The sequence below is a fragment of the Oncorhynchus nerka genome, linkage group LG7 (genome assembly GCF_034236695.1).
Source record: "Oncorhynchus nerka isolate Pitt River linkage group LG7, Oner_Uvic_2.0, whole genome shotgun sequence".
NCBI classification, from domain to species: domain Eukaryota; kingdom Metazoa; phylum Chordata; class Actinopteri; order Salmoniformes; family Salmonidae; genus Oncorhynchus; species Oncorhynchus nerka.
This window is the reverse complement of record NC_088402.1, coordinates 42,811,445-42,824,899: the sequence shown is the minus strand read 5'-3', so window position 1 is coordinate 42,824,899 and position 13,455 is coordinate 42,811,445. Positions and strand designations below refer to the sequence as shown.

The following is a 13,455-nucleotide window of genomic DNA, read 5'->3' as shown; positions in this document are numbered from 1 at the left end:
TGTGTCAGCGGGAGTGACTTGACTCCTTCCCCTCTTTGCCCCAACCTGCAATTACACAACAAGCCACTTCAGGGCAATTTGGGAGCTGCCATAATAAAAAAGGAGCGTTTTACATCATTGTAACGCAGCCACACACACACACCGACCGCTCAGAGCGAGAGCGAGCTGGAGGAGAGTGAAAATGAGAGGGAAAGAGCGAGTGCAGAGTGAGAGGGACAGAGGGGAAGAGATTGAGAGGAAATGAGGGCTGTACGTCACGTCATCAGTCAGAGGAATGCACACAGGGTAAACTGTGGTTTTTATATGACCGGTTCGGCCTTTTGATGACGGCAAACACTTGTTTACAGTTACATTGCATATAAACAAATCAAAAGAATACAGACAGTGTCGTTAAATTGAAACGGAACCCGTGGCTAACCGTGGGTTTTGGTTTACATGGCATGTCAGCAGTCGGAGGACGCCGAAAAGCACAAACTACAACCTTCCTACGTTATGCATATTCTTTGGAAACAACAAACCAGCTCTCGTTGACTGTACATCACCTGTAAGCTATTACAGAGCACAAATGGCTTTTTTTCCTTCACAGGCCACAGATGCCAGGATGTGGGTCGTAGTTCCAACAGCTCCAGCACAATGTAGATTTGGTGTTCCTTTCCCTGGATGCAGATCCTAACCCGTTCAACATTCAAACCCCTGAGACTGACTCCAGTCTGCTGTTTTTCTCCTGTTTCGCTATAAAACAATTAGATTTAGATTATGGCTCCCCCCTGGAGAACAATACATGGTGCTGTGTGTGTGTGTGTGTGTGCGCGCGTGCTCGGGGTTGCCATACGAGTCATTGGCTCTCAGGGTAAAGTGCATTTATTTCCCGTGACGAGCCTCTCCCTCCAGACCAATGACATTGTGTATGGAATAAGTCTGTAAAAATGGCCAAGGTTCCAGGGCGATAAATATTACTGCAAACATATACAGTACTGTGCAGACAAACACACACTACATTGGGAAGTTGTCAACAATAGGGGTGATGACGAGCGAATGTAGAGCGAAGTTTTGCAATTTATGTTGCCAGTGATCTGCAGTCAGGCATAACGCAGGCTTAAATAACCATCAATTTGAACAGGGTATATAGTCCCCTATACATTATGCAAAGAGTCTCCTGGGAATCAGAAAGCAGTTTACTAACACAAACTAGTTAACTGATGTCACTCTGAATGGAGAGAAGTCTGTGTGTGTGTGTGTGTGTGTGCACACATGCTTCTTTCTTTTCAAAGCAGTATATGTCAGCTCTGTGCTATAGCTTCATATCAGATTATGGTAAGATACTGGTTACTTGTACAACGCTCACCATAACTCTGTTCACTTTCATTGCAGTTCCACAGACAGAAACAAGTCCGGGCAATGCCTCCCTGGAATATCTCTCTGTCTGATAGAACTATAATCCCGCTGACATCTAGCTAGCAGTACTGCAGAGCAGAGCCCAGACAGTGACAGAGTGGGTGTGTTCCTCCATCAACACAGAGATCTGCTATCAGTCTGTCAGACAGTGTTGCTGTGAGCGTGAGTGAGAGACACTGAAGACAGGGACGATGGGAGGAGAGAGGGACGATGGGAGGAGAGAGACTGATGGAGAAGAGAATGCTGTGGGGAAGGAGAAAAGGAACAGAGCTGATGAGACTGGAGGAGGAGGCTGAGTGGTGATAGAAGATGGCTAGAAGTCTGTCTGTGTCCTCGGTGTTACCTCCATCTCTATGGCCTAGCACAACCTAGCAACAACGCTCTCAATTCAATTCATGGGGCTTTATTGGCATGGGAAACATATGTTAACATTGCCAAAGCAAGTGAAGTAGATGTAAAAATAAACAAAAATGAAGAGTAAACATTACTCACACAGAAGTTCCAAAAGAATAAAGACATTACAAACGTCATACTAATGTATATACACAGTGTTGTAACGATGTACAAATGGGGGTAAATGGTGTCTCTCCCTCCCCGTGGATCTTTTATAGAAATGAAGACGGAGGCTTTCTGACGGACAATACCAACTGCCAGTACCGTTTTCTACAGTGAGGCATTGGTGGCACTTGCTCTTGAGCTAGAACTTGCTCCCCTATAAGAAATGCAGAAAGTACATGTTGCCAGGCTCGACCATTGATAGAAGCCACGTTCCATTATAAATACACGGCATGGTATGTCAGACAAATGAAGCATGCGCGAGTCCAAGATTTGAAATGTTCAAGGTCAAACACAAGCCTTAAAAACGCGCTCTAGTCACACAACGCAACTATTAAACCCTGCCAAATACCTTTTGTGTATTCCGATCACTAATAGTTTGCATATAATATATTGAAAGCAGAGATGCTTAGCATTCCTTAAACACCTGCTGCCCCCAAAATCATATTTCTCCGCAAGTCCTTTGTCAGCAGTTCTGTGGAGAGGACGAGAAGTGGCAATTTCAACTTCAGGTCAGAATTAAACATTCATCCACGTCTCTCTAACGTGACATTTCGAAGTTGCTACAAATGTCAAATTTGTAAGTGTAACTGAATTTAAGGTTAGGGTTAAGTTTAGGCATGAACTACAAAGGGTTAAGGTAAGAGTTAAGGGTTTCGGATTGGCTTAAAAAAAAATAAAAAATAAAAAACGATCCCAAACCCTTAGCCATTAACTCCGAATGGTTAAACCTTTAAGTTTTTTTTGTTGTTGCTTAAACTTAAACTTTAAACACTTAGAAATGTGACATTTGCGAAATATGGATGAAACGTCTGTCTGAAGCAAGACTACGAGAGGCAGATTGCTTACGTCCATCCACCATCCCAGTCAACAACACCCTAGCAAAACCAAAACCTACTTGAACCTACTTCCACGTCATCTCCAGACATCCTCAGACATGGAATACTGACTTGCCCAGCCAGGTCACCTGTGATACTAGTCAGTGGAGACCTGAGAATATAGCATTTGTATTCTGCTAATCCCACCTCTACCGGAGGAGGCTAATGGAGGCTAAAAAGACTTCACTTCTGCAAACACTGTGCTGGGCGAGGCTGAGCGGCAGCTCCTCTCGGAGGTGGCCAACATTACACCACACACACACGATATGGGCAACAAAAACAAATCTCATCTAATTTGTAAAAAAATTCTAAAAAACATGATTCCACTTTGACATTGTGCGGTTCTGTAGGCCAGTGACACAAAATCTCAATTTCATCCATTTTAAATTCAGGCTGTAACACAATGTGTGAAAACTCAAGGAGTGTGAATACTAATGTACTGTATATTAAGAAGCAAAGTGGAAAGCAGCATCCAGGCTGTACCACAACTGGCCATGATTGGGAGTCCCATATGGCCGTCCGGGTTTGGCCGGTGTAGGCTGTCAAACGTAAATAAGAATAGATTTTTGTTTTGTTTTGAATGTGACCCCCTTTTCTCCCCAATTTCGTAGTATCCAAGACTCTTACTATCTTGTCTCATCGGTAGAGAGTCAAAGGTCGAAAGCCATGCGTCCTCCGAAACACAACCCAACCAAGCCGCACTGCTTCTTAACACAGCGCGCATCCAACCCGGAGGCCAGCCACACCAATGTGTCGGAGGAAACACCGTGCACCTGGCGACCTGTTTAGCGTGCACTGCACCCAGCCCGCCACAGGAGTCGCTAGTGCGTGATGAGCCAAGGATATCACTACCGGCCAAACCCTCCCTAACCCAGACGACGCTAGGCCAATTGTGCGTCGCCCCACGGACCTCCCGGTCGCGGCAGAGCCTGGGCGTGAAACCAGGGTCTCTGGTGGCACTGCTAGCACTGCAATGCAGTGCCCTAGACCACTGCGCCACCCGGGTGGCCTCAGTAAATAAGAATTTGTTCTTAACTGACGTGCCTAGTTAAATAAAGGCTAAATAAAAAAAATGTTCTTGTTTGGAATAATCTGTTGATGGCATTTGACCCAACTGAACAGCATGTAAACTCAGAATACAGTTTGTAACGGAATACTTTCCGAATAGCCTTATTCTAAAATGGATTCAATCGTTTTTCCCTCAATCTACACACAATACCTCATAATGACAAAGCAAAAACAGGTTTTTAGATAATTTTTGCAAATGTATAAAAAATAAAACAAATAATCACATTTACATAAGTATTCAGACCCTTTACTCAGTACTTTGTTAAAGCACCTTTGACACCGATTATAGCCTTGAGTCTTCTTGGGTATGACGCTACAAGCTTGGCACACCTGTATTTGGGGAGTTCCTACCATTCTTCTCTGTAGATCCTCTCAAGCTCTGTCAGGTTGGATGGCGAGCGTCACTGCACAGCTATTTTCAGGTCTCTCCAGCGATGTTTGATCGTGTTCAAGTCCAGGCTCTGGCTGGGCCATTCAAAAACATTCAGAGACTTGTCCCAAAGCCATTCCTGCATTGTCCTGGCTGTGTGCTTAGGGAGTTGTTGTCCAGTGAGAAGGTGAACCTTCGTCCCAGTCTGAGGTCCTGATTACTCTTAGAGCAAGTTTTGAGAAACACACAAATATTAATTTCTAGTCTACTGCCTCAATTTCTATGATGGCAATTTGTATATACTCCAGAATGTTATGAAGAGTGATCAGATTAATTGCAAAGTCCCTATTTGACATGCAAATGACCTGAATCCCCCCAAAAACATTTCCACTGCATTTCAGCCCTGCCACAAAAGGACCAGCTGACATGTCAATGATTCTCTCATTAACACAGGTGTGAGTGTTGACAAGGACAAGACTGCCGATCACTCGGTTATGCTGATTGAGTTTGAATAACAGACTGGAAGCTTCAAAAGGAGGGTGGTGCTTGGAATCAATGTTATTCCTCTGTCAACCATGGTTACCTGCAAGGAACCATGGGCATTATTTTTGGAGTTGGTCCACCCTTTGACAAACCCACTTGTTGGAAAGGTGGCATCCTATGAAAGTCACTGAGCTCTTTAGTAAGAACATTCTACTGCCAATGTTTGTCCATAGAGATCGCATGGCTGTGTGCTCGATTTTATACACCCGTCAGCAACGGTGTGGCTGAAATCGTCGAATAAGCTAATTCAATATTGCGATTTCAATGCGAATTAGATTGTGCCTTAACGCACACAAAAGATGGGGGTGCAGGGGTACGTCCCCATCAACCACCCAGAGCAAAACATATTCATAATTTTAGCCATGCCAGAATGGTGTTTATAACATGATGTTCCTTCACACACACACTTTTTTGTAAATTCTGTAGGTCAAAGGGAGCACTGTAGATCAAACAGTTCCCTGATGTAGGTCCTTTACAAATCTGTAACACACGCACATTCTCTCAACCCTCGAAGCCCCATGAGGATTCCCCTCCATATCCAGCTGCTGTGTTTGTGTGTGTGTAAGAGGAAGGACCTATCAATAAGTTCAGTATTTACTGTATGCATATTAAAATCTAAAATATGTACGTACACTAGATCTACGCCGTCTGTCTCGCGTCAATTCCATTTAACCTAATTGTATCTAAGCCAATCCTTTTTAACAGAGTAAATGTATCGCTCTCGTAAATATATTCAGTGAATTAATACTATATTTACACGCATCTATAATGAATTCCGCCTGTATAATATGCCTGTATACACCTAGTTCGTATATTAGTTTTGCATAGTGTGCTAAAGCATTTACAGATGTAGGATCTTAAAATGTGATCAGGTTTTTGTAGGAAATGCACACTTTCAGTGTATTCAAGGTTTAAAAAGGCTTCTAAAGTTTGTAATTTCCACTTGAAAAATTGCAGACTTGATTTGCCCTAACAAAATGTATCAACCCTTACAAGAAGGGTTTGGGAAAAGCAACATGTTAGTCCCATGTGTCATGAGCTGAAATAAAAGATCCCAGAAATTTTCCATGAGCACAAAATGATTATTTCTCTCAATTTGTGCACAAATTTGTTCACATCTCTGTTAGTGTGCATTTCTCCTTCGTCAAGATAACCCATCTACATGACAGGTGTGGCATATCAAGAAGCTGGTTAAACAGCATGATCATTACACAGGTGCACCTTCTGCTGGGGACAAAAAAAGGCCACTCTAAAATGTGCAGTTTTGTCACACAACACAACGCCACAGATGTCTCAAGTTTTGAAGGAGCGTGCAATTGGTATGCTGACTGCAGGAATGTCCACCAGAGCTGTTGACAAAAAATTGAATCTCTACTATGTCGTTTTAGAGAATTTGGCAATACTTCCAACCAGCCTCACAACCGCAGACCACGTGTATGGCGTTGTGTGGATGAGCGGTTTGCTGATGACAACGTTGTGAACAGAGTGCCCCAGGGTGGCAGTGGGTTATGGTATGGGCAGGCTTAAGCTACGGACAACAAACACAATTGCATTTTATTGGTGGCAATTTGAATGGACAGAGATACCGTGACGAGATCCTGAGGCCCATTGTCGTGCCATTCATCCGCCACCATCACCTCATGTTTCAGCATGATAATGCACGGCCCCATGTCGCAAGGATCTGTACACAATTCCTGGAAGCTGAAAATGTCACAGTTCTTCCATGGCCTGCACACACACCAGACGTCACCCATTGAACACGTTTGGGATGCTCTGGATTTACGTGTATGACACCGTGTTCCAGTTGCCGCCAATATCCAGCAACTTTGCAAAGCCATTGAAGAGGAGTGGGACAACATTCCACAGGCCACAATCAACAGCCTGATCAACTCTGTGGAGGAGATGTGTCGCGCTGCACGAGGCAAATGGTGGTCACACCAGACACTGACTGGTTTTCTGATCCACGCCCCTACCTTCTTTTCAAGGCATCTGTGACCAGATGCATATCTATATTCCCAGTCATGTGAAATCCATAGATTAGGGCATAATGAATTTATTTAAAATGACTGATTTCCTTATATGAACTAAAATTGTTGCATTGTTTGTTAATATTATTGTTCAGTATTACTTGAATGAGTTCTGAAAAGTGGTCACTGTGCATATAGTGTTATGAAGGCTCGTTATAATATTACATATTTTCTAAAAATCTAGGTCTATATAGTCCAAGTGTCGGACCCTCCATTCTGGTGGCAGTGGAGTCAGCGCTTTAGGTGTGTGCGCGCGCGATCTCTGTCCTGGACTTTATGATCCCCTTGACCCCAATAAGACCAAATAAGATTTAGGACACGGATATCCACCCCCCAGTCACCAATTGTGAAGTGTAGAAGTATACCATAGCATTATTCTACATTTACAGTATAGTATCTAGCAGTAGTATACAACGTATAACCTAAAATACCAATCTACAATTTGACAGAATGACAGTAGTCCATGGTAAATGCATTAAGGACAGTAATGTCACGAGATCAAGGTCATTTATGGTTCAGAGGCAGTAAGGGTCATTTTCAAAGCATTGGGTTGACTTCAAAGCAACAGTATTTTTTTTTCAAGGTTCATAAGGGTTAATGAAAAGGGGGAAAAATGTGAAAATGGATAGAAAAATACTTTGAAAATGGGTACATATCACATGTAATATACATCATTAAACAGGATTGGTACAATCCTGCATTCACAAATTCCATTTAGGGCTACCTACATAAGCCAAACCACACAGTGCTGCAATATCCTCTGCAAAAAGCACCACATCACAAAATAGACCTTATTGGAAGCAAGACCTAAAGAGAAGTGATATTGGCACAGGAGGGAGTGTTGGAACATAATTACAGTAAAAAAAAAAAAGGTATGCTTAATCCGGTATAAACTAATTTATCATACAAGAGACAAAAGTTCACAAATTATACAGCACAACGGCAGAGTCATGTCTTAAGCTTAAAACAATGACTCGATAATTCATTTATTCTGGGAGTGCTATGAAGTCCAAAAGTTACAGGCGGAGTTAGAAAGTTGGCTAGAGGTTTTGCGATGTACACGGAACAAAAAAAAATATGTAAGCAACACACAACAATCTCAAAGATTTTTTTTCTGAGTTAGGTCATTTAAGGAAGTCATTCGATTGAAATAATTTAGGCCCTAATCTATGGATTTCACATGACTGGGAATACAGATATGCATCTGATGGTCACAGATACTGTAGCAAAAAATAAATTAATAATAATAAAAAGTTTTTTTTTTTTTAAAAATAAATTAAAAAAAAAAAAATAGGGGCTTGGTATCTGCAGTGCGACACAGCTCCTTCACAGAGTTGTTCAGGCTGTTGATTGTGGCTTGTAGAATGTTGTCCCACTCTTCTTCAACGGCTGTGCGAAATTGCAGGATCTGAAACCAGAGCATCCCATACATGCTCAATATGAGTGAGTGAGTGAGTGAGTATGCAGGCCCTGGATGAACAGGGACATTTTTAGCTTACAGGAATTGTGAACAGATCTTTTTGACATGTTGCGCAATTGAAAGCATCCTGTCGGGCTGTATAACTGCCTGGTACGGCAACTGCACTGCCCGCTGCCGCAGGGCTCTCCAGAGGGTGGTGAACTTTGCCCAACACATCACCGGGGGCACACTGCCTGCCCTCCAGGACACCTACAGCATCCGATGTCACAGGAAGGCCAAAAATATAAATCAAGGAAATCAACCACCCGAGCCACTGCCTGTTCACCCCGCTATCATCCAGAAGGCGAGATCAGTACAGGTGCATCAAAGCTGGGACCGAGACTGAAAAACAGCTTCTATCTCAAGGCCATCAGACTTAAATAGCCATCACTAGCCAGCTACTCAACCCGGCACCTTAGAGGTTGCTACCCTATGTACATAGACATGGAATCACTGGTCACTTTAATAAATGTTTACATACGGCTTTACTCATTTCATATGTATATCCTGTATTTTAGTCAATGCCATTCCAACATTGCACATCCTGATATTTATATATTCCTCAATTGCATTTAGATAGGTGTATTGTTCTAACTGTTGGAGCTAGGAACACAAGCATTTCGCTACACCCGCAATAACATCTGCTAAATATGTGTATGTGACTAATACAATTTGATTTGGGGCCGTGCATTATCATGCGGATGAATGGCATGACAATGGGCCTCAGGATCTCGTCCCGGCATCTCTGTGCATTCAGATTGCCATCGATAAAATGCAATTGCGTTCGTTGTCCATAGCTTATACCGGTCTATACCATTACCCCATCACGGGGCACTCTGTTCACAACGTTGACATCAGCAAACTGTTCGCCCACACGACGCCCTAGACGCTGGTCCGCAACCAGCCCGGTACAGTTGAAACAGAGATTCATTCATGAAGAGTACACTTCTCCAGCATGCCAGTGGCCATTAAAGGTGAGCATTTGCCGACTGAAATCAGTTACGATGCCGAACTGCGGTCAGGTCAAGACCCTGGTGAGGATGACGAGCACGCAGATGGGCTTCCCCGAGATGGATTCTCATAGTTTATGCAGAAATGATTTGGTTGTACAAACCCACAGATACATCAGCTGTCCAGGTGGCTAGTCTCAGACGATCCGCAGGCGAAGAAGCCGGATGTGGAGGTCCTGGGCTGGCGTGGTTACACATGGTCTGCGGGTGTGAGGCCAGTTGGACGTACTGCCAAATTCTCTAAAACAACATTTGGAGGTGGCTTAAGATAGAGAAATGAACATTCAATTCTCTGGCAAAAGCTCTGGTGGACATTCTTGCTGTCAGCATGCCAATTGCTGACTGCTTTTAAGATACCTTAAAAGAGTGGCCTTTTATTATCCTCTGCACAAGGTGCACCTCTGTAATGATCCTGCTGTTTCAAATCAGCCTCTTAATCATTTTGAAAACTTTTACTTCAATTGGAAATCATATGATCCTCCATCGTTAATGCATTATTTGAATATAGTACTACTACAAGCCCTAGAAATATCCAAAAGGATGACAAATTTGAATAAAAAAATATTATGGGAACAAATAAGATGGGTATGGATATTGTGGGAACATGTGGGTTTGATTAGTATAATCTCATTCATGTTTGTTGAAATTTTATGTACAGTATGTCTGAATAGGTATTTTTTGGTCTTTATTAGTCTTTTTCCTTTATATTGAAGATTGGGCATCAAGTCCCAGCGAACGTCATGTCTAGTTAAGTGGAGCCATGTCTATTGTAACGGTTTTCTAATGGTGAAGGAGAGTCGGACCAAACTGCAGCGTGTCGATTGCGATTCATGTTTATTCAAACGTAAAACACGACTAAACACGAACAATACAAAACAATAAACGAAACGAAACGAAAACCGAAAACAGCCTATACATGTGTCAACTAACATCTAACAAGGACATCAAGACACTCAGGACAATCACCCACAATACAACCAAAGAATATGGCTGCCTAAATATGGTTCCCAATCAGAGACAACGATAAACACCTGCCTCTGATTGAGAACCACTTCAGACAGCCATAGACTTTCCTAGAACACCCCACTAAGCTACAATCCCACTAACATACACACCAAAACCCCAAGACAAAACACACCACAATACAAAAACTCCATGCCACACCCTGGCCTGACCCAATACATGAAGAAAAACACAAAATACTTAGACCAGGGCGTGACATCTATGAAATGTTAAGTTCTATTGTCTTTTATCGGTCTATTGTCTAAAAAACTAAATATGTTTAATTTTTATAAAAAGATAATTTAAAAAAAAAAGCTAATGCAGAACCTCTTAAACCTCTGACAGACAGAATTTCTAATTTGGCCCTACACCCAAACAAGGGCACTGCGTTCATCCACCTCTGGCCTGCTCGCCTCCCTACCACTGAGGAAGTACAGTTCCCGCGCAGCCCAGTCAAAACTGTTCGCTGCTCTGGCCCCCCTAATGGTGGAACAAACTCCCTCACGACGCCAGGACAGCGGAGTCAATCACCACCTTCCGGAGACACCTGAAACCCCACCTCTTTCAGGAATACCTAGGATAGGATAAAGTAATCCTTCTCACCCCCCCCCCTTAAAAGATTTAGATGCACTATTGTAAAGTGGCTGTTCCACTGGATGTCTTAAGGTGAACGCACCAATTTGTAAGTCGCTCTGGATAAGAGCGTCTGCTAAATGACTTAAATGTAAATGTAAATGTAAATTTCAGTGTCTTCAGTAAAATGCCATGGGGAAGACACTGTCCTTTAGACATAGCTGTGCAGTAGCTGACTGCCCTGGCCATAGTCTAGTTGACTCTGAGGACAGAGGACAGAGTCGAACAGACATTGACAGGTTGCCTTGTCTCTTGCCCTAAAGCCTGTCTCTTCTAATACGGACAGCTCAGCGTCCGTACAGCTCAGCGTAGACCGGGCCCCTCTGCGAATGTCACCGAAGTGCATGTCTGAGGTGGCGTGACGGGAAAGGTCACCTTCCCAATAGCGCAGCCTGAGAGGCTAGGAAGTGACTAGCGCTTCAGTCAACCCCTTGCTTTTCTTGCAGTATATACAGATGTATTTTCTAAATATCTAAATGTCAAGGTAGCAGCCCCCTAGAAATCTCCATTTCTATTTTTGCACAATGAGTAATGAGCCTAACTGAACAACGTGATCCGGCCGAACTTCCACCTGCTATCTGAGGAGCAGAGGACTCTGGAGAAACACTCATTGTTATTCTCCTCGGCTGGCTGGACCTTCTTTTCAATAAAACAGTATTAATGCCATTTTTTGTACTTTTATATAAAACCCGGCCTCTTGACGGCTGGGCGCATCAACAGAAATGGCAAGGGATCTGCGCTCAATATCTTTGTCAGATATATTGTAATTGTGTGGGGCAGGGTGGCAGAGCCCGGCTTGTCGGGATATTGCTTGGGTATTTCCCCAGAGTCTCTGCCGCTTAAAGCAGTCTCTCTGTCGCCCTCTCTCATCCACTTCTCTCGTTCTCTGCCTCAATCTGTCTGTCCCTCTCCTCCCTCTGTCTTTCTCCGTCTTCCCGTCTCCTTCCACTGCTCTCCCCCTCGTCACGCATTTTCACTCTCAATGTCTGTGCATTAAGCGCACGATGTGATCTCAAATAATACAACATACGAGATGCGTTTGGCCAATGCTGGGATAGCAAAATGATGGTCTTGCACACACACAGAAATGGATACACAATTCACAACAATAATGGCATTCCAAATGAAGGCAGGGAAATTAAGCGTGCGCGCGCAGAGAGAGAGACTGTGCGAAGATTGCTTTATAGCCAAACTGGATTCATCTGGTTCAGGGTGGAGAGAGTGCTGGTACTGTTACAGCCTTTTAACTCCTCACACTCGCTCTCCCCCTTCCTCTGCCCGTCTCCTTCTCTGTTAATTTCCACTTGGCTGGAGAGAGCGGAGGGCAAACAGAAGTACTCTAATTCTCTCTACTGCAGACACCACACAGATTCTCCTGGACCGGCTGGGCTTCAGACCGTACCAGGTTCATTTTAGGCAATGGGATTAAGAGGAAAAAAGTTCAGAGAGAGAGAAAGAGAGAGAAAGAGAAAAAGAGAAAGAGAAAGAGAGAGAAAGAAAGAGAAAGAGAGAGAAAGAGAGAGAAAGAGAGAGAAAGAGAGAAAAGAGAGAGAGAAAGAGAGAGAAAGAGAAAGAGAGAGAAAGAGAAAAAGAGAAAGAGAGAAAGAGAGAGAAAGAGAAAAAGAGAAAGAGAGAGAGAAAGAGAAAGAGAAAGAAAGAAGAGAGAGAAAAAGAGAAAAAGAAAGAAAGAGAAAAAAGAGAGAGAAAGAGAAAAAGAGAGAGAAAGAGAAAAAAGAGAAAGAGAAAAAGAGAGAGAAAGAGAGAGAAAAAGAGAGAGAAAGAGAGAGAAAAAGAGAGAAAAAGAGAGAGAAAGAGAAAGAGAGAGAAAGAGAGAGAAAGAGAAAGAGAGAGAAAGAGAGAAAAAGAGAGAAAGAGAGAGAAAAAGAGAAAGAGAGAGAGAAAAGAGTTTAGCTGTGGAATGCGGCGGCAGGAGGAAAAACTGACGTCTCATGTTCTTTTCGGAAGATGAAAAATGTTCTTGGGAGATGAGGCGGGAGTTTGAAGTACTTTCTTTCATGGCTCCCCTGCAAATGTGGAGGTGATGAATAAGTGAGGGTGCATACGTCCGCTGCTACTCTGAGTAAAAGTATGCAGCTGGTGTGGAGGAGCTGAAGGAATCCCCCTTTCTCTCAGTCCAGATCCAGAACATTTCAAAAAGGTCATTTGTCGACAGACTCAAAACTTAAATTGCCAATATACTGTATTACTGTGAGGTGATAGGAGACAGCTAGTTGATACGTCTCTGTGGAGGCCAGAATGTAATGCAGCTCAACTCATAAAATGTTGTCTATTTCAGACAGCAGATGAGGAGCTGGCTACTGCCACTGTGTGCACCTATAGAGAGATAAGCTACTCAATATGGGCTTCCTGGATCTATTAGAGGCAGTACAAGAATGCGTTGTGTAATAAAGAAGTTAATTGTGATGAGCTTTGAAGTAATTATCTGACATTTCCATGATAGTCTAACACTGTTGTGATTGTGAAAGAGGCCAATTTACTCCCTAAATTGCCATTA

At 43.1% G+C, this 13,455-nt stretch overlaps 1 protein-coding gene across 1 annotated transcript in view; it reads right to left on the bottom strand.

The window, feature by feature from the left end:
* Positions 1-13,455, bottom strand: part of LOC115131712 (sterile alpha motif domain-containing protein 12-like) — a 116,471-nt gene that overhangs the window by 26,498 nt on the left and 76,518 nt on the right. The window lies entirely within an intron of this gene.